We start from the raw sequence: 24,841 nt of genomic DNA, 5'->3' as shown, positions 1-24,841 counted from the left end.
TCTCTCTCTCTCTCTCTCTCTCTCTCTCTCTCTCTCTCTCTCTCTCTCTCTCTCTCTCTCTCTCTCTCTCCCTACCGCAGCCAACCACAATGCACTCTAATAGTAAAAGTAGCAGGTCACAAACACTATAGATATGCAATGATTGACACTAACATAGGAGTGTATCAAATCGACATTCTGACTTCATGTTTTGTTTAAGCGTAAGACGCTTGCAAGGCAGGCTGCAGTCGCCTTTATGAATGATTTAGGAACGTAATAGAGCAAAAGCTTTACTTACTCGATTGCTTGAATAAACGTGTTATCCATGAGGAATCCGGTCCGAGTAATCGCAAAAGCAACAACAAAACAATAATAATCTGCGCGGCTCTCGCCGAAGGCTTTCTGTAAAAATCCAAAAGACTCCAAGTGCCCAGCGCCTTTCAAACGTCCATCTCTTTTATAATAAACAAACCGGGGAATAGACAAAAAGCTTGAAGGAGGAGATGGACGGACTTGTAGCCCGCGCGCTGGCTCGTTTGCTTATTTTGTCCGCGCGCGCTGGGAATCCGCTCAGAGAATCGATGCGATAGGTGTTTGATTGGGTATTCCTGCTTGTAATATTGCACATCAGAAGGAGGGGATTGACTCGGGCTGCGCCTCAGCTGCTGCTGCTGCTAGAGCATGGATCACTGAGCTATTGCCAAACACTTTATTGGCCGCTAATAGCACTTTTTAGCCTTCTTTGTGGTGGTAGCAGATATTTAATAAAACCAAAACGGGCGAAGCAGACGCGTCTTCCTCGCGCTTGCGAGACGCTTTTTTCTCTTCTGTAGGCTAATGTCACTTTCGAAAATCCCTTATCAAACGCTTTCTTCAACAGAATGGACTTTTTAAGACGGTAAGATCAACATTTTCCAAATATGTCCATCATCAGTTAATAACAGTGTTATGAAGAGCGGATTTTCTCGTTTCTGTTTGCGTGAACTGTCAAGCGTAAACTCTTTGTAGTGAAGAATCAAAGTTGTCCGTATTGGATGAGAGAGGGAGATGGGAACTGTGTCCTCTGTTTACTAGCTGAGGGTGAGTTGTCAGATATCGCCTCTTCCCCTAAAGTCCTCGTGCTGTCTCTCCTCTCACTCATCTGACCGCAAAGGGAATCGCATCGAGCCCTCGAAATGGGGGCAGTTGGAGTCGTAGCTTTCACTAAAACAAGAATGTCCAGAATCTCGTGAATGTCCGCGCGCCGAGCTCACGGGGGGAGATTGAAAGGGAAGAGCAGTCTTTCACGGATCCGGGATGTTTTTGCCCAATCTCACTCTCGTGTGTGCATGCCGTTAGATCCGCCCAAGCATCTGTCCGTCTAACCATTGGCGCATCCATCAGTGTCACACGCACACACAGAGACACACACACGCCGCACGGAGTCGCTTTAACTACGGGAAGCTTCTCTTCTGCGACGTATAAAGCAAGATCACACTGTTTTGTGGGCGATGCATTCCGATTTTATTGTAAAATGAATAATGATAAAGATACTATGCGATAGGCTACTTAGCCTAATGGTGCATCGGAACGCTGTAACCTACCATGAGGATGCAGCCTATTTTCAAACTTTAGTGAACGAATGTTTCTTTCTAATAGTATAGCCTACACCTTAGCTTATATTATAGCAACAACTATTAATAATAGTAATGGCAGCGTATAATTGTTAAAAAAAATAGTTACAAATCTTAAAATCTTAAAACAACTCACAAACAATGCAAAGAATGTTTTCTTTCTTTCTTTTTTTTTCTTTTAATAGCCGGCTTTTCAATCTCGTTGGCAGTTGGCAGAGTGATGTGAATGTATTTTTCGTGATTTGCTATGGATTACCGCGTGAAGGGTATGAAACATAGCTATTCTGGACCGCAGGATATACTGTTTATTTTTAGTGCAATATTTCAGCGATGGCCTCAGTGTTCGAGCATGTCCATAACAACTTTAATTATGAACCACAAATTTAATTTCGAAAGTTTGAATGTCTGTAAAACTACAATAACTACAAATAAACTGTGCCAATGTGGACCTTATTTAGTCTCAAAGACTATTAAACAGCAATTAAACAGGTAAACTATATTTAAATGTTATTTTCAAGCTATAGCCTAGATTAAATGATCTTTATGTAAACTTGAACATTTTGTACAATTAATGAACGAGAAAATTGCATCTTTAAATAAAACTATATGTAAACTATAAATAAAACTTTATTAAACAACTAACATCTATATAAAAATGTACTGTGCGTGTGAGTGTGTAACAGAGAACAGCTGCATGAGTAGCCTACATGAACGTCAGCGCGCAGTTCATTGTAAACGCCCCCTTTTATGTGTAAAATCCCCCAAAATGTTTTATTTTAAATAACATCGACGTAGGAAGTTTTACAATGCTATTTTGTCCAAAAATCACAGCACTAACTGCCATTGTGCTCAGTTGCCCAAAGAGAAGAAAAGGTACGTGACTGTCTTGTGTTGTGATTTTCTGTGGATTCCTCAATGTGTAAATTCTTCAAGAGTCTGTTTTGTCCTGGTATTGTGTCTTTAACTGTTATAACCACTGTTTTTAATGTCAATACGAAAGGCATCTGTTTAACGTGAAACAGGCCTTTGCACCTTTAAAAAAGTATTTAAGTATTTTCTTGCAACTTATCCATTATCCTGTTATTATTAGTAATAATTCGATCTTTCAGAAAATGCAAACTTGTGATTTATTGTTGTTGAGGGAGAAGGGAGTGACATTACAGTTTCTAAGACTGTAAACGAACTTAAACATCATTCTTAAAACAAAGATAAACTTACTTTAATGATCCCTTTGCTATTAAATTAATATATCATATTTTCTGGGAATATTGGTCTTGTTTTGTTTTTGCATATCTGCCACTATGAGAAAGAGAGAAATAATATTTGTATCATAAATAATGAGTATAATATTTGTATCATAAATAATGAGTTATTTGGTACCACTTGGAGGCTCATTTTAATTGCCACATGCGCTGAGGACAACGTTAATATGTTTTATTTGCCGCAATATGCTAATGGCTGTGTTAAAACATCCCTGCTTTATAAACTGTTGTTAGTTCAGTTTAAAGAAATAACTTTTATTAGGCTACACAACATTTCTTGTCGAATATTAAAAAAATGAATGCTTGTGTGCTAATCTGAACAAAAACACACGTGACGATGTGAAAATAAGTCTTATTCTCCAAAAAGTCACTAGAACTTTGAGATTCAGAAAAATACAAATCATAATATGCTAGAACGAAAAAAAAGTCTTTATTTATTTATTTATTTTTTTTTCACATATTAGTGGAGCTCTCACAGTCGGAGAAATGTGAGAGTTCGTTTTTACCTTTAAACTGAGAGCAAAGTCTGAAATTGCCCTGTGGATCCCACTCATTAAAGTTTGACCATTACCCCAGCATGACTTTAATCATACACGTATATTTATCCTATACGTTTTAGTCTAAACTAATACTTTCTTGGAAAGTTCCAGCCTATTTTAATTACACATGTCTAAATACCGGAGATTAATGAATTTAATTTGCCCTAACTAATCCAAATTTCAGCCTCTTTCATTTCATTCATTCTGGTTTCCGATGCAAGCACGAAATGAAAGAAGAGAATGAGGGAAAGTGCTATTTTTTGCGCACTATTTTACAGGCATGTGAACTTCTGTCCGTTTGTCTTTTTCTTCATTCGTCTCTACACATTTTCTTTTTTAGATATTTAATTTAATCTAAGCAAATTAGGGCCATGCGCATAAGTTGAATAGTGAAAAATATATGTATATAGGCTGTACGTTTCATTCTTTTTAGGCAAAATTTTGCGAGGTGGGATAATACTTTGGGTGGAAAAAAAACATCAAGAGCTTAAAACAACTTCAATCAATTCAGCCACTTTGTAAAGCTCGAATTATTATTATTATTTTAATCACATTGGATGAATTGGCATTGTCTCATTGTGCTAAATGCAAAAGTTCAACACAATTCCAGACGCTTTATAATCCCTCTCCAGTTTAACACCTGTTTTCCATTTTGTGATTTCTCTCTATGTACACAAGCTGACACGACACAGATCCACAGGAGGGATCGCAATTCATCCAGAATTTCAGTACGATTATATAAAGCAGTGCCAAGCAACAAACGCGACAAACGATGTATATGAAAAGCATGAGTTTTACTCCTGCTCAAATGAATGACTGTAAAGTTTAATTAGTCTGTTTATTATGTAGAATTCAGTGAGTTTTTTCGTTCTTTTGACTAGCTAAGCTAACTATTAATTTAACATTAGTTGCCCCATCAGTGATATCATTAGATGCATTTTATATTGAGGTAGCATAGCAGGATTGAGATGTTTCTACAGTGTGAACTGGTGCATAATGGGATAATGTCCCCAAAAAGATGGCAAAATCTGAAATCCTTGTTCTTGTGAGCACATGTTTTAGTCCCCATGAGAAAAACCGCTTAGAAATCATGCTAAGTGATGTTTTTCTAAAATGTAAAAATGCAGAAAGTTTTCTGTGATGGTAAGTTTAAGGGTAGAATATACTAAATAAAATAGAGTTTGTAGTATAAAAATCATCAAGTCCCCATACAACATGGAAACCTGTGTGCGTGTGTGTGTGTTTTAAATTTAAGCGATGCAAAATTACTTTAGGGTAATTCGTTTATAGCTTAATAGCATATTACTTTAATTAATAGTCTTTATTCAAAATAACAATCTTTGAAAAAGATCCATTGTACACACTACTTTTTTAGTAGTTTGTGGTGCTAGTTAGTAGCACATTACTACTTTTTAAAGTGTGATCAGCATTAATGAAACCATCTTTGAATATTTTCTCTGACTAGCATGTTTATATTATATTTACTAGCAGTTGGATGAGATCAATATAGTATTAAAGTTAAGGTTTATTGGCCATGTGAGACTGCTCTAACCAGGGATTTGAGTTGCTCCCAACATTGAACACAAACAATTAACAATGCAATACAATATAAAATACAACGTATAGCACAGCATAACACAGGTTAGGCCCAGGGCAGCAGCAGGCTCTCATTGTTTCAAGGAACATATGAATAAAGGTTAATGTATGGTGACACCACCCATGAGACTAGGAGACCCAGCTGTGCTAGACCAGGGTCAGATCAGGCTAGACCCACACAGAACATGATCAGCTTGGTACCCAACTCATTTTTGTGGTTTGAATAGAGTAAATATCTCCATCATATCCTTGTCCTATGAAAATAATGGCTAATCCTGGCCAGCTATAAAAAGCATGTGTCGTAATTAGAGCTAGAGATTTCCCGCTTCTGGAGCTCACGCTCTCCTGCACCACACATCTTCACGGCACACTTGTTCCTAGTAGTGTGTGTAAAGAGGCATCAGAGAGATCTACTCAAGAGAGGCAAAACTTGTATTCAGTAGCAAGCATCAAATGCCTATTGTAGATATAGCAGATCCCACATTAAACACACAGAATATTTTTTTTTTTATACTCATCTGTGGTAGTTTTACACTCTCTCTCTTTTTTTTCTTTTTTTTTTTTTTTTTTTGCTCCACACTCTCATTGAAAATGAATTGTAATCCGATTGTAACTTGCAGTGCAGATCAAAGCCATTTAAAATGTGCAATATAGCCAGATATAAAAACATGGTGTAAAATACAACATAAAGAGTATCATGCCAATTCAAACACTGGCCTAAAAGTGTCTAACGTGTGATTTCTCCTAGGGCATCATATGAGCCTTATATGTATACTGTGTAGGTAATTAGAATGGGTTTAGAACTGGTTCACCATGCGTCTAGTTTGGCTCACAACTGTTGTTGTTCAGCCCTGAAATTTAAAGTGCCCTCAGTGGAAGAAAATGACTGCTGGCCTCTTCAGAGAGAAACAATATTTCCTCTGCCTCGTACTGCTGATGTGTGTCTCACACTCTGGTATGTCCTTCTTCCTCAGAAGAGGAACCTTACATGTTGGGGGGTGCTCTTTTGTCTCTCTCTCTCTGACTCCTTCTCTCTCTCTCTCTGGGTGTGCTAGCTTGCAGGGTTGAGAGGGCAAGTGCTGACCAGCCCTCTTTCTCTGCCTCTTACTAGGTCATGGAGCACCCCCCTCCCCACTCCCATACCTCTTTCTCCGGCACCTTCCCATCCTCTGCCACCAGGGAGAGGGTAATTTAAGCCCTGCTTGATATATCCAATTCATCACTGTCCCACAGACCCGCTTCAAAATTAAAGTCTGATCTACAAAGTTAAAGCAGGTTGAGATAAAAATTGGCATAGGTCAGAGAAGGAGGGAGCAGACAAAACACGTGGCGCTTTTTCATCTCTTTTGATTTATGCTTTCAAGGAGAGCAGCAGAAAAATTAAAACATTGCCCAGTTCTAGCAGTTGTAGCTTATGTTTTGGTCATTAAAGCCAAATCGGGTTTAGGTTAGATTGGAAGAAGAGGAACATTTGAAAATGAAGAAAAGTGTTACCTCAGCGGTTTGATGTAAGGGTCAACAACAACTATAAAGAAGTATATACAAATATTTGATACAGACACACACAAAATAATAACAATAATTAAGTTTAAAATGTATAATAAAGTTTAAATAAATAATTGACCCAAAATAGTAAATGATGTCCTCTCTTCTGTGGAACATAAAATAAGAACTATTTGGTTACCAACATTCTTGGTTACAAACAACATGAGGGCGAGTAAATGATGAATTTCTGAATTTTTGATAAAACAATGATTTTTTTTTTTTTAATTAATACCGATTTGATGAAAAGTTACAATATATTGTATTTTATTATTTGATATTTTTTTAAGAAAGTTGTTTATTAATTTTCAAGTGTAAAAAGTATGTTTAGGTTTCAAATATCATTAAATTTTGGGGAGTCATACAAGCTATTTTAAAATTGACACCTAAAAATATAAAAATGAATTTTACTGCAGAAATGAAGACATGCTCAACACAGAAGTGTATTCAATTTTGAATGTAGGATTTTTCGAATAAACATAAAATGAAACGCAAGCGTAGGCCATTATGGTCTTTTTTTATCTTATTTTAATTCACAGCAATTAGGCTACATACCAAAGAAATCAGTTCAAATTACATGGTTTAGCTCAATAGTTTCCTGGTTTGATGTCAGCACCATTATTGACTGTATACAGGTTTTTTTTGATCTTGAAAGTATTTTCCGCAGATTATCATTGCCGAAACAGACAGTGATTGAAGCTCGTGAGTGAGATGAAGATTGCGGTGTGTGTTTGTGCAGGAGATATATGATGGGTGAGTGTGATTATACAATAAATGAGCAGATGTGGGTGAAGAGCTTGATTATGAGTGAATGTTTGACTTTGATGTAGTGGTGAAAGAATGACCAAGTAAAAGAAAACAACTTTCCCTTTAATGGGCCCATGAAACTCTGTCTGATTGGACGGAATGACGTAAAGCAGGCATGAGTCAGTCGTGATTGAAGGAACATGAGCATGTGTGTAAGGGACATGGAGTGGTTGGGGTGGAGGTGCTAGTATCAGCTCACAATAAAGACTGATTGTTAGTGCGTGAGAGTGCACATGATGTGCGTGGGAGAGGAAGCGGGTGTGTGTGCACATTTGAGCATGACCGTGGATATAAGAACTTGTGTGTGTGTGTGCGCGCAAAATGGCACATTTTCATTCATTTTGTGTGTGGGAATAAGCCTGCATGTGATTGCCTTGCATCTCTGTGTGCGGGACCTGATCCACGGCGCTGTATGGTAAACAGGAACGTTTTCCCTGGAAGGAGGAATTTCCCCCAGCAGCCCCCTATAGCAGTAATGGTGGTGGTAATGAGCTGCAGCTGTCAGAGCTCTTTCCGCCTCTCGTCCCTGATTCATGTTCCTGCCGCACAACATCTACAACTGGAACAAATGTTTACCCCAATGAAAACCAGACAAACACGGCCAGCCCGGCTCACAGCTCCTAACGGAATAACTAATAGCCCCGGCTCGGTTTTAGCGCTAATAATGATGCAAGTGAGCTCTGAAATGCAGACCTTCAAGGTCAACGGAACTGACCATCAAACAAGGCTATCGTTCTTTTAAGACGCTGGTGTTGCTGAGACTTAATTGACCAAAGTATTATATTTTTGATATTATTTACCCCTTGTTTTTGTGTAAAAGAAAATGTTTCGAGTGCAGGGATTCTTTAAAGAAATGCAGAATTCAATGCATCCATATAATGTTTCGTAAAATCCAGCTTTCCAATCAAGGCATATGTGTGTTTTTATAGAGCAGATGGAGCTTGACTCATTCTGGCTTCCTGACTGGGTTTCCTCCCAGTATTCTGCTCCCATGAGGTTGATATTACTAGAGAGCACAATCTATATCCATTGGAATGAGTGTCATGATTCAGGGATTGAGATGAGTAAATGATTGTGCCTGAGCTGGAATGGGATAATCTGAAATGTGTTTTCATATAACTTTTTATAACTTGCTGTCATTGTTCTGCTGTTTAAATATAGCTGCTGTCTTTTTACATTCCGCTTGTCCATTTTTCCCTTCTGCAAATGGCATTCTTTTTTATTGTGGCTGTTTTACCTTCTTCTATTCATAATGAAGAATCGAATGCATTAAGTGATGTAGGGAGATAAAGCGCCTCAGAGTGTGTTTGTGTGTTTACCCCATGCGGCCACTAATGCTACGGCTGTGTGCCAGCGATGACATTAATCCATTAATCACACTTTTTTTTGTGTATTTGTGCAGGCCTGCTTTATTAATTAAATGTGATGTAACGCTGACACAACCTCTCTCTGTCGGACTTCCTTCCTCATTAAACACAAAAACTGCCATCAGCCGCCTGTCAAAAGACCCCACCCTGGAAATCAGACTCTGGAAACTGTAAAAGACATGGTAACTGTGACACAAGAAGGAGGGGGAGATTAGAAGTTCTGAAGCAAAATTATAAGGGTTTACAAACAAGCAAGGGGTGCTGGAGAGAGAAAAAAAAAAAAAAAGATCAACCTTTCTTCGTCATTCCCTCTCTCTTTCTGTTGTCTTGTCAACCGTGTGAGAGCCACTTCACTATCTGGTGTTTATCTTACACTGACATTCTCTGCTCCATCTATTTTTCAGCCCTCCTAAGCAGAAGCCTCACCTCGAAACACTCTAGGAGAGTCTAATGACAGAGAGATAAAGTGAGAGAAAGGGGTAAGAATGAATCAACACAATCACAGGGCAATTTTTGGCTATTTTACATTTTGGCGAATTGGTGGCTTATTTAATGAATTTGAACATTTTAGGGATGTAAACGGTTAATTAACTATCGATTAATTGTCGACAAGAATTTACTCGATTCTCACATGGGAGACCTGACACAAAATTGAGGCGGCAAAAAAAGAAACCAAACATGAGGTGGTTAAAAACGAGTGGACTAGGTTTTTGAGCACGTAAATCACGACTGCAAACCACGACTCATGACTTTGTAGCATTCCAGGCCAGTCACGCCAAAATACCTGAGCGCAAGGAATTGTGGTAGCTAGATGTAAACAAACCAGCATGGCGGACCTTACGCTGCTTATGCGCTTTTGTAATAAATAACTGTCGCCAACTGTACTTACTCCTTGTTTATTTGAAGGAAACGGCGCATAAGGCAAGATAAGCTGTTATAACTTTTATTTGACTTTATTTGTATATTTGGAAATGTATTTAGTATTAATTTATCCTTGCCCTCAATGGACTGAAAACTAGTTAAAGGGTTAGTTCACCCAAAAATGAAAATTAAGTCATTAATTACTCACCCCCATGCTGTACCAACCCCGTAAGACCTTCGTTCGTCTTCGGAACACAAATGAAGATATTTTTGATTAAATTTGAGAGCTGTATAACTACCACATTGGCTCCTAAAGGACTGCCTCTTGACGGCCCAGAAAGTCAATGAAGAAAATGTTTAAATATCCCAAGTGACTACCGTGGCTCAACTATATGTTTATCAAGCGACGCGAATACTTTTTGTGCGAAAAAACAAACAAAAATAACGAGTTTATTCGACTATTTCTTTTCTTCCTTGTAGGCCAGAACGAGACTTCCTTAGATTTCCACGACGCATGCGCGAGATTTGCGATCTGCTCACACCAGCTTACACTACTTCAGATCGCAATTCTCGCGCATGCGTCGTGGAAATCTAAGGAAGTCTCGCTCTTATTTTTGTTTGTTTTTTCGCACAAAAAGTATTCGCGTCGCTTGATTTGCCCTTTAACCCCATTGTACACTGTGTGTATAAACAAGTGTGTGTGTGTGTGTGTGTGTGTGTGTGTGTGTGTGTTGCTGTAGCAGTTTCAAGCTAATTACGTCATATGTTTTATAGATGGATTGATAGATAGGCATACTATTGTATTCTTTGACTCAGAGATTAGAGAGAAAACAAGATCCCACTCAGTAGAACCAATAATCATATTACAGCTGAACCAATGTGACACATTGCTTTTGAATAGAAATCTCATCAGAAGACAAATTCAAATACCCATATCAGTGCACACACACACACACACACACACACACACACTATCAGATGCCATCATGTTGACTCCTGGCTGACTTGTTTTACAATGAGAGACTCAAAGTGCACCCAGAGGCTCGCCTTTACAGCCCAATGATTAGCATTCTCGTGGCCAAAGCCAGACACTAGAAGAAGTGACACTTGTGACTTGGCTACTGTATGTTTCCTGCCAGTGTAAAGGCCATTGCACACTGTGCGTTTTTTTCGTATTCGTGATTCGGTGGCTCTGAATTGTCAAAACATCATTTAAACACCATTCAAACTGCTTACTACAGATGCGAAAAACGCAGAAAATCGAACCCGATTAGATTTTTTTTATTTATTTTTTTTTATGATGCACGAAAGTTTGGGAGGCAGTGTGCAAGCGTGATTGACATAACGCGAGGTCGTATTTATTTTTTAACGTACCAAAATTTCTGATGCAAATTTCAGACTTTCGGGCATTAAATCAGCACTTCCAATTCTCCTATCCAGAGTTATCAAGGACATGTTTAAAATACAATGGCACAGAAAGGAGCTTGATTTAACATGCAAATGTGATAAAAGCACACTTTGTACATAATGAAAATCAAATTAGAAAAATCTCAAAATGAAACGTATCTTTAGTAACCATTCTGACTGGTATTGCCAGTGATATGAGTGCTATTTTTACATTGAAAAGCATTTCACCAAGTCCAAATTCTAATGTGTGTGAGTTCTCTGAGGAGGTTTTGGTTTTTCTGAAATGGGATCTAATAACTGTCCTCTTTATAAGCAGGAAGTGATGCGTCTCAATGCTGATAATAGTTAATCATTCATCTAACCATCATAGATTCAAACAGGGCTCAGTTTGTATGAGTCTACAACAGGTGCAGAACGAAGGGCACACAGGAATTCTGGAAAAGAAGTGCACATGTCAAAGGTCAAATGTAGGTTACACTTTATTTGGATAGTCACTTTAGACGTTCTACTAATTATAAGTAACTTTTCAACTACGTGTCAACTAACTCTCATTAGAGTATTAGTATATTATAGTAGACTGTCAGTAGACTGTTAGGTTATGGTTAGGTGTTAGGCTTTGGGTAAGGGAAATAAGTTTACTTGTAGTCGTCAAGTTACTTATAGTCAGTTGAATGTCTTTTGGGGGACCAACAAAATAAAGTGTTAGCAGACATTAAGCTGACAGTCTACTAATACTCTAATGACAGTTAGTTGACATGTACTTGAAAAGTTACTTATAGTTAGTAGAATGTCGAAATAAAGTGTTACCCAAATGTATGAGCGCACAATCACCAGGGCTAAATAAATAATAATTATAAAATGGTAAATGAAAGAAATACTTTCTCAGATCTACTATAGGAGATGGTTTGTGTCTGTGTTTGTGTGTATGTGGGCACAGGAAGGTGACTAATTAAATGAGTACATTAATTACACGTTAGATACAAGACACGGTGTATGATCTCTCTGTGTGCGCACACACTTCCGACAATTCAAAACCATGAATACAATGGCAATAATACAAAATAGGCTCACACTGCGTGTGTAATGACTAAATGAAATGAAGCCTGCTGGTTTTCCTGGGCTCATTGTGGCCAGTGTTCAGCTGTATTTTAGTACTGTGTTCCCCAGCCAAATGTCATGCAAAGTGTCTGCAAAATGGTTTGATCTGAGCAAATTAATGTTGGACATAAAAGTCTAGCTTTCTCTTGGGCAGAGGCCAGGCTTTTCAGAGAGAAAGGGGAAAAGCACTTAGTTGTAAAAGCGAGTTGTGCTTTACATTTTGATTAGGTCGTTTTTCATGACTGAAAAGAAAGAAAATAGAAAAGCTTTTGATTTCAGGGGTTAATGGGAGGTATTTATTACCTGTAGTGCTGATATAAGCTCCACAATATATATATATATTTTTTCTCTCTAAAAAAAAAAAAAAAAAACTGATATAGTACACCAATATCTTCTTTGAATAACAAAAATTGTTTTCAAAACAATAATGTGAATAACTACATGCATGGTTTGTAATACTCCTAACCATAATTACAATACTTCAGTCTGTGAGTATAAATAAAGGCCTCCATCATAATGTCAGTCTCAGATGCTCAGACTTGGATCATGATCTATGAGCGGTTGGCTCCATGGTAACCAGTATTAAGTGGACACTATAATCATATCATTAATTCAGCTTTGTGACCTCTTTGTCTCTATTTTTAAAATCAGGTGAGAAGGTAACAGAGCTCCACACTCCTCTGCAAAACAACTCTTCACTCCTACACAGCAGAGCAAATTTACACTACTGCACATCATTGGAGAACCAGTGGTACGTCTCTTAATGCCTTTACTGAAGAAAAAAAAAACAAAAAAAACAGAGTTTGTTTCTTATCTTATAATTAGTAGGTATGCAGCCTGCTGTGACTTGACATTATATTGTACACTCTTAGAAGAAATGGTTCTATTTAGAACCAGAAATGGTTCCATCCCCCACTTCATATATGGAACTCCAAAATGGTTCTATATAGAACCTTTTTTTTTTTTTTTTTTTTTTTGGTAAAAGATTATTTTGGCCAAGTATGGAACCCCAGGGTTCTATATAGAACCCAGAGGAACCCTTTTTTAAGAGTGTATAGAACCTTTTAGGGGTTCCAAATACGTAGCGCTGTTAAAACCTTTTAAGGTTCTATATATAACCTTTTCTTCTAAGAGTGTAACAGAGACATTTAGTGTCTCTATTGTTTTGTTTCTTCTCTCTATATACTGTATATGAACTACTGTTCAAAATGTTGGGGTGGTATAGAGTGGCAGTTCTACATTGAATTACACCCTGGGCAAGACCCCCTTTGAGACCTGCCTCCAGCACAACACAGACTCCAACACAAACTCCACATAAATGAAAAAAATAAATAAATAAATAAATAAAATAAAAAATGTATCTGCTGAAGCTCGTCAGGCCAAATGTGAATCGACTTAGGACGAAAACACGAATTATGAATTATGGAGAGACCTACGCTATTTTTTATTGTGATAAATTACAAGTTTTTTAGATATGCTGAAATAATGGTAAACTGTAATGAAATAGCAAGGTAAATTACAATGTATATTAGACATGAAATGAATACAAAAGACCATTCCAGGATAACAAAAAGTAGGTGCTTTCGGATGTAACTTTTATTTTATGTACTAGATCTCCCGTCTAACGTCACTCATTTCACTATCATATTGTTTATAATACACATTTCCACACACATTCATTACAGTAATGTTACTTTCTACGATCTAAGTTGTACACTAAATTGTTCACTCTATTTCACTAACACATTTTTATTATCATATTACACATTCACCTATTTTGACATTGCTGATTGTGAAAGATGGACAAATAGTTAGTGAAATGTCTTATGCTAGATAACACCACACATGTAACGTTAGCATGGTACGAGCATAGAGCGTTTGTTCAACGTCAAGCTGATAAAAGTAGCCTATTATTTAAAGTTCCAGTTGGAGTTTACATGAGTTTCCAGAATGTTGTGTGATGCATTTTCCAGTGTGTTGAAGTCTCAGTGTGGCCGGGTAACATGAGTGCTCACTCTTGAGTTCGAGCATGTGCAAGAGTTGGTAAAAATTTTAAAAATTGGTTGCAATCTAAAACATCACTGATAGAGGTGATGTTTTAGATTTTAAAAAACTGTTCCGAGTGTGGTGTCTATGACTGACAATAGGGGTCATAGTTGGGAGCCCTAAATATCCCTGATACTCTAGTGAGAATTGATGTCCCCGGGACATATGGGTATAAAAGGGAGACAGGGAACATCTTTTTAAAGATGTCTTACAGCTTTGGACGGTCACGATTTGCTGCCTCAAGTGTTTTGGTCTCACCCACGCTCCTGATTGTGAGAACATAACCTTGGGAAAGTTGCGATCACAACTCTCTTTTCCAAGTCAGCTCAGTTGCTCATCCCGGTCAGCTCAGTTGCTCAAGACTGCTGCCGCTAGGGTTGAGAATTATATGAGAGAAATTGGAGTGTTTCCACCTGGTCATTCTCCAAGGACCTCCTGTTTACTCTTCCTGCACGTTGGGCTCGGTGGAGTTCCCAGAAGACTTTGGCGGTGCATCTGACTTCTCATTCGGGGCTCTGGATTTAGAAACTATCGATAGCAGCATCAGAGGATGGGTTTATGCCTTCCAATGCTGAGGAATCAGCTGGACTCCCACCTTCAGGTGCGGTAGCTCAGTCTTAGTCTGATTGGCTGCTTGCCCAAGTCACCACAAACATCAAGCTACATGCAGTGGAATCCTCCACCTTGTCCCGAGCATGTCACATGTGCATGATTGGTATCTGGGCTAGAAACGTGGCTCACAGCCATGCCCGGCCCCAGTCCCTTTCTTCCCAGAAGTGCATGAAGAGCTGACCAGGTTGTGGAGGGCACCTTCCACTGCCGATCTTGCTTTACAAGTTCTTCCACCCTCACTACTCTTGAAGGTGGGGCGCCAGGAGGTATACCGACATTCCACAGATGGAACATGCATTTGTGGTGCATTTATGCCTGCAAAATGCCACCACCTGGCAGAATCCTCCCAAACTCCCATCCAGGGCCCTTAAGTTAACTTCGGCTCTAATGGCGAAGGCTTATAGTGCTTCTGGACAGGCCACCTCCGCCCTGCATGCCATGGCCATCCTGAGGTCTATCAGGCCAAAGCACAAGGGTAGTTCTGAGCCGGGATTGATACAGGAACTGCACTTGGCGACCGACTTAGCTCTCTAAGTGGTCCAGAAGCCCCATCTCTGGCTTAAACTTGCTAAGATGTTTCAAGGACTTTAGCCTTCCAACAATCCAGAAGCAGATGGGGACGATTAATTACATCCTTCCGTGATTCCACCGCCACCTAATGGCCACCAATGTCATCATCCGCTCATTACCGAGTGCTTCAGCCTGCAGCTGCCACATCAGGTCCGCTACAATCTGAGCCCACGGCCTGGCCGCCAAGCAGAATCTTTGCTTTTATTTTATTTTTCTTCCACCACTCGCCCCAGTGCCACTGGGACCCAATTTTTTATTAAAGCCCGGCCATGATGTGCGTTGACTTACTGCCTCCTCATGTTCAGACGCGACTCACACAACCCCCCGCAGAGATCAGTGTGGCAAGTTCAGAGGATGTGCAGCTTCCTCAGCTGTCACAGGCCAGTACCAGTTGTGGCTTACAGAGCAAGATAGGTGTTCCAGTACACCCACAGCCACAGGATGGGGAGACGTGGCTTCTCAACATGGTGCCAATCTCTCTTCAGGGGAGTAGAGACTCCTAGTAATCCTCCAATGTGGTATTCCCTGACCAAGACCCCCCACAGCATGGACACACTGGCACACAGCTGGCCCTTGGGCCTTTGCAAGTATGTGTTTCCCCAAGTGAGTTTAATTGCACAGACGTTGTGCAAAGTCAGGGAAGACGAAGAAATATTGATGGTTGCGCCATACTGGCCCACCTGGGCTTGGTTCTTGGAGCTCATGCTCCCTTGCGACAGCCCCCTCTACGGGGCGGGCCTATGGCATAAACTGACTTCACTTTAAGTTTGCTAACTGGTGTGCTTCCTGAGGGGAAGACCCACAGAGATGCACAGTCATGGCGGCGCCATTTTAGTTTCGTTTTCAGTTCAGAGAATCGGATCTGTTGAATTTATAACGTCAATTCATCCACTTCTCACGAAATACATGATAGTAAGTGGCTGGTGAACTGGGAGAAGAATAGGATCAAATGTTAAGCTACTTACACAATGTGTATCTGATATGAATAAAATGTGTCGTCTAGGGCTGGGCGATATATCGAGTTTGTACGATGTATCGTTATATTTTTTGAAACGATATGGAATGAGGCAATACCGTTTATATCGATACAGTAGTTTGATATGAGCACATCTGAAAAATAGCGGAGGTTGCAGTGTGAGCTGCTGCAGTGAAAGTAGCTAGGCTACGTAGTACAATTTGTCCTAAACATGACACAAGCTTATATTAATTGCGTCAAAATCACTTTGATATAGTTAACAAGTTTAAGGCAGCTTGCTGCCCTGTCAAATGCTCTGACAGACACTGTTGCTGACTGACAGATATACTTGCGCTGTTTAATGCGTTTGAGATGTGGTGCTTTCCTCAGTGCTCAACTTACATTTCACATGTATATTCTCCATCTGTAAATGTTAGAAAGTAAAGCAAATATGTCCATTTCACAACAAATATGTCCATGTCAGAAGAGGACGAGCTTCTGCAAGTGAATCTCATGCTTCCTTGAACGAGCGCCGGCGCGCGCATGCTTTTGTTTTTGTTTTTATTTTCATTTTTAGTTTAGCTTTTAGTCAATATAAAAACAAAAGCTTTTTGCACATAATATATTGCATAGCCTATATTATATTTGTTTCCATATCCTTCAATATCAACATTGTTTGTAGGATATCATTGGGCCGAATGTGATATATATATATATATATATATATATATATATATATATATATATTTTTTTTTTTTTTTTAAATATAAAGATTTTCTTTATCTAAATAGAAAACGTAGAAAGTACCGAGATATATATCGTATATCGCCATTTGACCAAAAAATATTGAGATATGATTTTTTAGCCATATCGCCCAGCCCTAGTGTCGTCTTATTATAATTGAAATGATTATTATTGCCGCTTCCATAGACATCTGTATGTATTTTACAAACTCAAAATCATTGTTTTGCTAGTACATATGTGTATGCCCAGAACAGAACCATTTCGCCAATCCAAACTGTATGATTATGCTTAATCATCTTTGACGATAGTGGTCCTGACAGAAATCAAGTGTTGCGTTAATTATGTGAGGTCACGCTAGTCAAGCTTGTATCAGTTGACCCTCAGCTGATCTATGTCTACCTATAGGACTACGACACCGATCACAGCATCCCTATATATAAGGTCCATTCTGTATTATCAGCAGCTTTATCATGTGGCTCAGGAGCTAATTACACTCCTCCATCCCCAGCTCCTCTTCTCGTCCCGTCAGGACTTGGCCTTCTGATATTCCTCTTCGAATCAGACCCATTATTCTTGAATTATATTGTTACAATAAATTATTTTCATTAAGAACATTAATGATATCACAATACCTGTACCTTTATGTTGGTTCTGTTATGTTATGTTAACCTAAGAGGGGTTATCGCTGCTCACCTTGCTCTTATGCATACTAGACTTCATGGATGAGGGGGAGTTCTTGCCCGGAACAGAATCATACTGCCAGTCCAAACTGTATGATTATTCTTCTGTACGATAGTGGTCCTGACAGAACTCATAATGCATGCTCTTATCAGATCAGTCCGTTTAGTCCGTCTAGTTGCCCATATATTTTTTCCCTGATAGTAATCCCATATAATGTATGTATTGTCTGCGATAAAGTTTCTCTAATGGTAAACCTGAGTCTTCCCCTAGGCAGAGCATCATCTCTGCTGGCAGTCGCTGCGTTTGAGAGAAAAGGTCAAATGATTGACTGAAGTGACCCTATTGTAAATTCTGTCCTATATGTACCTGTGTGGTACGAAGGACTACATGGCTTAAGTGGGTCTTTAGGTAGGTTGCAAGTGCACTTGTTACCCGGCACGCTGGGCTTGCCAACATACCGCATAAACCTTATAACATGGTTCAGCTGTTCAGCTGGCGTTTTTCCCAGGTGACCCCTAGTGTCAGTCATCAACACCACGTCAAAGTGACTGACAGATAGGGAATGTCTTGGTTACTATTGTAACTTTCAGCAAGAATGCTTATATACTAGGGGTGGCTCAATAATACTTTTTCATGCACTCTGCTTAACCTAGCCATCTAAAAAGCATCATGCTCAATAAATGTTCTACTACCCTAAAGAAAGAAATACATAGCCCACGACATGACTCAGTTTTGCAATGCTGTTGCTTATTTTTTTTTAAACAATTTGTATATTGCATATTTATATATATATAAATATCAGAGGGCAGAACATTAATTTAGTTTGCTATTAATTAATAGCAGAGCATTTATTAACATAGACTATCTAGCATTAATATATATATATATATATATATATATATATATATATATATATATATTAAATCAAGCTGAACGCTCATTGCCGCTGCTATCAGTTGGATGGACACAATGTTCTCTTGTGGCTTGCACAGTCTTCACTTGGACACACTCTTCAATCTATCGCCATTGCAAAGACTTACAAAACAGAATGCAAACAAACCTGTCCCTGCTTGGTATACAACCACTGATGAACATTTTTGGATTTGATGAGAAAAACTATACGAGTGCAGATTTGAACCCGTTGCCTCTGACACGTTTGGCAAAAGTTCTGCCACTAGACCATTGAAGACCTCATGTCGGCACTGACAATATTATTCGATCTTATTAAAAAACGAATTAAACCCAATGTAACGTTATTATTGAAGTTGATTTCTAGACATTGTAATGTTATTTTTTTTTTCCTTAAATTGTTATTGTACATATATCTAAAAAAAAAACTCAGCTTTGTTTTTTCTTCTTTGAGGACTGGAGTTGAGAACCCCTGCAATATCCAATCCCGTGAATTTGGCCTAATGCCGATACTAAATACACACTCACCTAAAGGATTATTAACACCTGTTCAATTTCTCATTAATGCAATTATCTAATCAACCAATCACATGGCAGTTGATTCAATGCATTCAGGGATGTGGTCCTGGTCAAGACAATGTCCTGACCTCCAAACTGAATGTCAGAATGGGAAAGAAAGATGATTTAAGCGTGGCATGGTTTTTGGTGCCAGACGGGCCAGTCTGAGTATTTCACAATCTGCTCAGTTCCTGTGATTTTCACGTACAACCATTTACAAATAATGGTGTGAAAAGGGAAAACATCCAGTATGCAGCAGTCCTGTGGGCGAAAATGTCTTGTTGATGCTAGAGGTCAGAGGAGAATGGGCCGACTGATTCAAGCTGATAAAAGAGCAACTTATTGACTGAAATAACCACTCGTTACACCCGAGGTATGCAGCAAAGCATTTGTGAAGCCACAACATGCACAACCTTGAGGCGGATGGGCTACAACAGCAGAAGACCCCACCGGGTACCCCTCATCTCCGTTACAAATAGGAAAAAGAGGCTACAATTTGCAAGAGTTCACCAAAATTGAACAGTTGAAGACTGGAAAAAATGTTGCCTGGTCTGATGAGTCTTGATTTCTGTTGAGACATTCAGATGGTAGAGTCTGAATTTAGTGTAAACACAATGAGAACAGACATCATGTCTTGTTACCACTGTGCAGGCTGGTGGTGGTTGTGTAATGGTGTGGGGGATGTTTTCTTGGCACATTTTAGGCCCCTTAGTGGCAATTGGGCATCGTTTAAATGCCACGGCCAACCTGAGCATTGTGTGCTCAACCCAATAGAGCATATTTGGGATGTGGTGGAACAGGAGCTTTTTGCCCTGGATGTGCATCCCACAAATCTCTATCAACTGCAAAATGCTATCCTATCAGTATGGGCCAACATTTCTAAAGAATGCTTTCAGCACCTTGGTGAATCAAAGCCACGTATAATTAAGGTAGTTCTGAAGGCAAAAGGGGTCAAACATAGTATTAGTATATTGTTCCTAATAATTATTTAGGTGAGTGTATATCAGATTGGTGTACCCCTAATACACACACAGACACAAACACACAGACCGTTATATACGTATATGTATATATACATATATATATATATGAAGAGTTCAGATGCAAAAGCCTCTAAATGCCATTTGTGAATCATCTTCTTTAATGATGATTTTTATCAAACTTGTATATTTAAGTTCAGTAATTTCACTTAAATAACAATTAATAGGTAATTATCATTGCCATTTAAGTGAAATCACTGAACTTAAATATACAAGCTTGATAAAAATGATAATTCTAGAAGAAAATTTCAAATGGCACTTAGAGGCTTTTGCATCTGAATATATATATATATATATATATATATATATATATATATATATATATATATATATCATCACATATATATATTATATATATGGCTATATGCTATATATACAGCACATATATATATATGCAACGCATTCTCACCCCAAGGCGTCACCTTTGACCATGCTTCAATATTTGACGTTTTAGGCGCCCTTTAGCGTCACTTACATGACGCGATCCTACGGCGTCATCAAACTGACGCTAAAGGAAAGCGTCAGTTAGAGGACGCGGTTAGGTTTAGGTGTGGGGTGGGGGTAGGGTACACGCGATCCTAGGGCGTCATCTTACTGACGCTAAAGGGCGCCTAAAGCGTCAGATATTGAAGCATGTCCAAATGCTTCCCAAGGCGTCAGTTAGGTGACGCCTTGGGAGTGAGAATGGGCTGATATATGGCTTGATAACAGTATGAATCACAACACATTATTGAAGTTACTTTTAATTGTTCTGGGGTTGTTTTTTTTTTTCTCTCTCTCTCCTTTTTTAGAGAAGTGAATATCCGAAGAATCAGATTGATAACGCTTGTATATGATTGAATTCAGGTCAGTGCCAAATCACATCATCTTAACAGTCATACTGCTCACATTCATACATTCACTTCCTCATTCAAATGAATCTCCAATCCACCTGTTCCAAAGACAAGAATCAGTCTAGTCACACCCAGTAACTTTTGCATAAATAACAAGCTCTTCAAAGACATTAAGTGATATTACACATGAGAAGGACCATATGCACGGAAATTCAGACACACAGACCAAAGCGAAAAGTGCACACACACACACACACACACACACACACACACACACACACACACTGCTGATATGCATATAAAGGTGTCTGTCACTGTTAATATCATTCTGTCTGCTAAGTGAACGTCTCAGTCACCTCTCATTTCCTTCTCCTCATCACTCGCTCTCTTTTTACTCTTTCACATACAAGTAGACACATCATCATCATCATCTCACACACATCAGTAGACACTCACTGGACACACACACTCACGCATATCCAGAAACCAAGAGATGGTCTTTCTGAGTGAAAGAGGGAGAGATGACAAGTAAGAGGGGAGAACACAGGAAGCACATTAGTTATCGGTCTCTCCCTTTCTCATCCCATTACAGTTACACTCTTCCATCTACCCCCTCACTCTTCCTCACCTCTAACAGTCTGCCCTGCTGCACTTTACCTGACTAAATGACACTTCACACTACACACATACATATGACCAGCTAAAATATTTACAGAGCTGTAGGATTGAAAAAAGAAGCAAGGATTGATGGAATAAAAGGGAAATAATTATATATATATATATATATATATATATATATATATATATACAGTATAATATATTTTAACAATATTACTGTTTTTACACTATTTTCGATCATATAAATGCAGCCTTGTTGAGCATTAGAGACTTAGCCACAGACGTAGCCTATATATTTCACTCATTGAAACATATCACTATAAAAATAGAAATTGTAAATAAAGTTTGCTAAAACAAGTTTGTTGAAGTTGTTTCATAAGTCGCCCCCCCACCCCAGAATATTCCTTCAAAGACACTGACTATCTGCTTATTTCACTTCCTGTCTGTCCATAATCTTAAATACGCTTTTTCCCTCCACTTGAAGCTATAAAATACAATTATCATGAGGTTGTCATATATTTACCTAATTTACAAAGCTCTTTTTTCCCATTATTGCTAAAAGTAAACATTGCTGCAATGGGAGAAAGAGTTTTGTTGAAAAGCCACAGTTGTGTTTGTCCCTAGACTCTCCATACACACAGACCTTGAGGGGGACTCGCACAGAAGCTCTTCGGGGGGTTGTTAGCTGTGAGCTTAGCCACCACAAGGGCTCCAGCTCACACACTAATTATTTTCATAGTCAGCCGGGTGTGCAGAGCTGGCCTGCGAGTTGTGCAAATGCTTATTTAAGCTGTGTAACTGACATCCATATGGTTTTTATCACCATGAAGAAACGTTTGAACTGGTTATGTTTCATGCGGCCAAGGCTCTGACCTGTCTGTCAGAAACACTCATACGTGTTGCGTCTTTGGGAAATTCTATTCCATAATGTTCTGGATCAGCATGTTTTTCCTTCACTGAGTCACTGTTGTACTGTAAAAGTGTTAATAAAAACTAAACCACATTTGGCATTTTTAGTGCTGTCTTTTTTTTTCTTTTTGGAATGATTGAACGTTTTAATGAATCAATGTTTTCCATAACACAATACTGTGGCACTCATTACAGTAATTGTGTAAGTAAGTGATGCTGAATTTTCATCAAATATATGTTAGAAAAAATTCAAAAGTCATGACTATTAAACTATTTCACAGATATTTGGAGACACTTTTCAATAATTGTATTGAACTGCACATAATAGCAACACAGCCAGTGGAAAGCCACACACTGGATGAAATGTGTAATTCTGAGCTGAACCGAGTATCTGATACACTTGCTGCAGAATGCTGAAACTCCAGTCCAATTACAAGTCTGTTCATGCAAAACATTAAAGCCACAACACCACAATGCTGCATAACCACAGGCGTTGTCAGAGACAATTGTTTAGGAAATGTAATTCTGTGTAAAAACGTCCAAATGTCTCTCTGTACAGTAGTTGTACGGGCAGTATTACTTTAAATAAACATCGCAATTCCAGCATGGGTTTGTGAATAAATAGAACAAAAGGCAAAGAAGCGGATTTCCTCTGCTGATTGCAGCCAGATGTTAGCAAGGGTCTGTTGCTGCTTAACTGGCTATTAAGAGGGAAATTTGGAGTAATTCAATAAATAAAGCCGCCATAGGAGCTATAGTCTAATGTGTTATAATGCAGACCGAGAGCTTCCACACTCTTCCTTTAAGTACAAACACTTAGAATTAAATAGATAATAGTATACACAAATAGCATAATTTTTGAGTGAACTTGAAAGAAAAAAATAATAATAATAAATTACAGGAGCTAGGCTATAGAAAGATTCATAACAAATAAAAAAGTGGTTATGTGTTTTAAAAGGCATAAATCAAATTACAATAGAATAGAATGTTAATGTATCACTAGATGAGTTCTCATTTTAAATTGTTAAATTGTTGATAATTCAATTGTTCTCATTTTATTTCAATTTTGGCATTCGCATTCTCATCCTTTAACGTCATATAGAGCGCTATATGACAAAACGGCGCTATACTACGCTAAAGGCACCCGTTATCGTTAATATAACACGTGCTGTGAGGGCTAAGTTTAGGTGTGGGGTAGGGTGTACGTGTCATATTCACGCTAAAGGATTTATAACGTCTTGGGTTCGCGTGTTATATTAACGATAACGGGTGCCATGTGCGTAGTATAGCGCCGTTTTGTCATATAGCGCTCTATATGACGTTAAAGGATGAGAACGGGCTGGTAAAAACACAGTTAAAGAAATTGACATGAGTTTTCTTTTTTTATGACAGCAGCACCCGAGCTGCATCAACTTCACAAGTGTGTGTAAAACCTGATGAGGATGTTCAGTATGATGTGACCAAAACATAAGTGTCAATTAGCTATTTTGTCATTATGTGTATTTTATATTAGAATCATTTTTCCAAAGGAGTTTCAAATTAGATTAAAGATTTAAATTAGAATTGCATTAGATCATTTTCCTTTTCTCAGTAACTTACTTCAGTCATGCACACAAATACACTAGCACTGGATACAAAGAAGATGTTAGTGTCCCCAGTGGATTTATTATGGATCTGTTTGCTTTGGTGAGTACATATCAAGTGTTTTCAGCATCCAAGACACACACACTCTCTCTCTCTCTCTCTCTCTCTCTCTCTCTCTCTCTCTCTCTCTCTCTCTCTCTCTCTCTCTCTCTCTCTCTCTCTCTCTCTCTCTCTCAAGTGTAATTAAGTAAACAATTCTAGTGTTAGGATTGCAAAAATGTAATCAATAAAAATAACTGATAGGATACAGTATCAGAGAGAGAGAGAGAGAGAGAGAGAGGTCTAAACAATCAAACATATCCCACAGACAGTAAAACACATGTCATTTCCTCCTCTCCCACCCTATATTCTCTCGCTCCTCCTCATTCTCTCTAACCAATATTCGTGTGTGTGTGACACAGATGATCATCTCGCCATACAGATATCTCCAGTACTAAAAGAGAGAGAGAGGCAGAAAGGTCAGACTCACTGAGTGAAACGGATAAAGGCTAATGATTATCTCAACCTTTATCTAATCAATAATCATTTATCCAGCAATATTACCGCCAGCTACTGGCCATTCTCTATTATCCCAGCACAGACGCCAGTGGCTGTATTGTCTCAGTCTGTCAGCTTTATGGGCTGGGTGAATGGTAGGTGAACATCAGGGCT

General features: G+C 38.6%; 1 protein-coding gene and 1 long non-coding RNA gene across 5 annotated transcripts in view; one reads left to right on the top strand and one right to left on the bottom strand.

The window, feature by feature from the left end:
* The window catches only part of tshz3b (teashirt zinc finger homeobox 3b), a 38,436-nt gene extending 37,104 nt beyond the window's left edge, over nt 1–1,332 (bottom strand). For both annotated transcript variants that reach the window (XM_089129364.1, XM_039657853.2), the window contains exon 1: nt 278–1,332. The gene's annotated coding sequence lies outside the window, so the exon portion shown is untranslated. The remainder of the gene's footprint in view (nt 1–277) is intronic.
* On the top strand, nt 739–22,791 carry LOC120469118 (uncharacterized). Of its 3 annotated transcripts, none has more exons than XR_005620332.2 (4): nt 739–877; nt 12,723–12,822; nt 20,978–21,032; nt 22,262–22,790. It is a non-coding gene; the product is annotated as an uncharacterized LOC120469118 (long non-coding RNA). The 3 variants fall into 3 exon arrangements; XR_016156070.1 differs by adding an exon at nt 9,110–9,184 and having other exon boundaries at nt 749–877; nt 20,978–22,791; XR_016156059.1 differs by having other exon boundaries at nt 20,978–22,790.
* Nucleotides 22,792–24,841: the final 2,050 nt, after the last annotated feature.

Source organism: Pimephales promelas, chromosome 1 (assembly GCF_988280905.1).
Source record: "Pimephales promelas chromosome 1, fPimPro1.hap1.1, whole genome shotgun sequence".
Lineage (NCBI taxonomy): Eukaryota > Metazoa > Chordata > Actinopteri > Cypriniformes > Leuciscidae > Pimephales > Pimephales promelas.
Note: the sequence above shows the minus strand (reverse complement) of the source record. Positions and strands in the feature narration are given on the sequence as shown.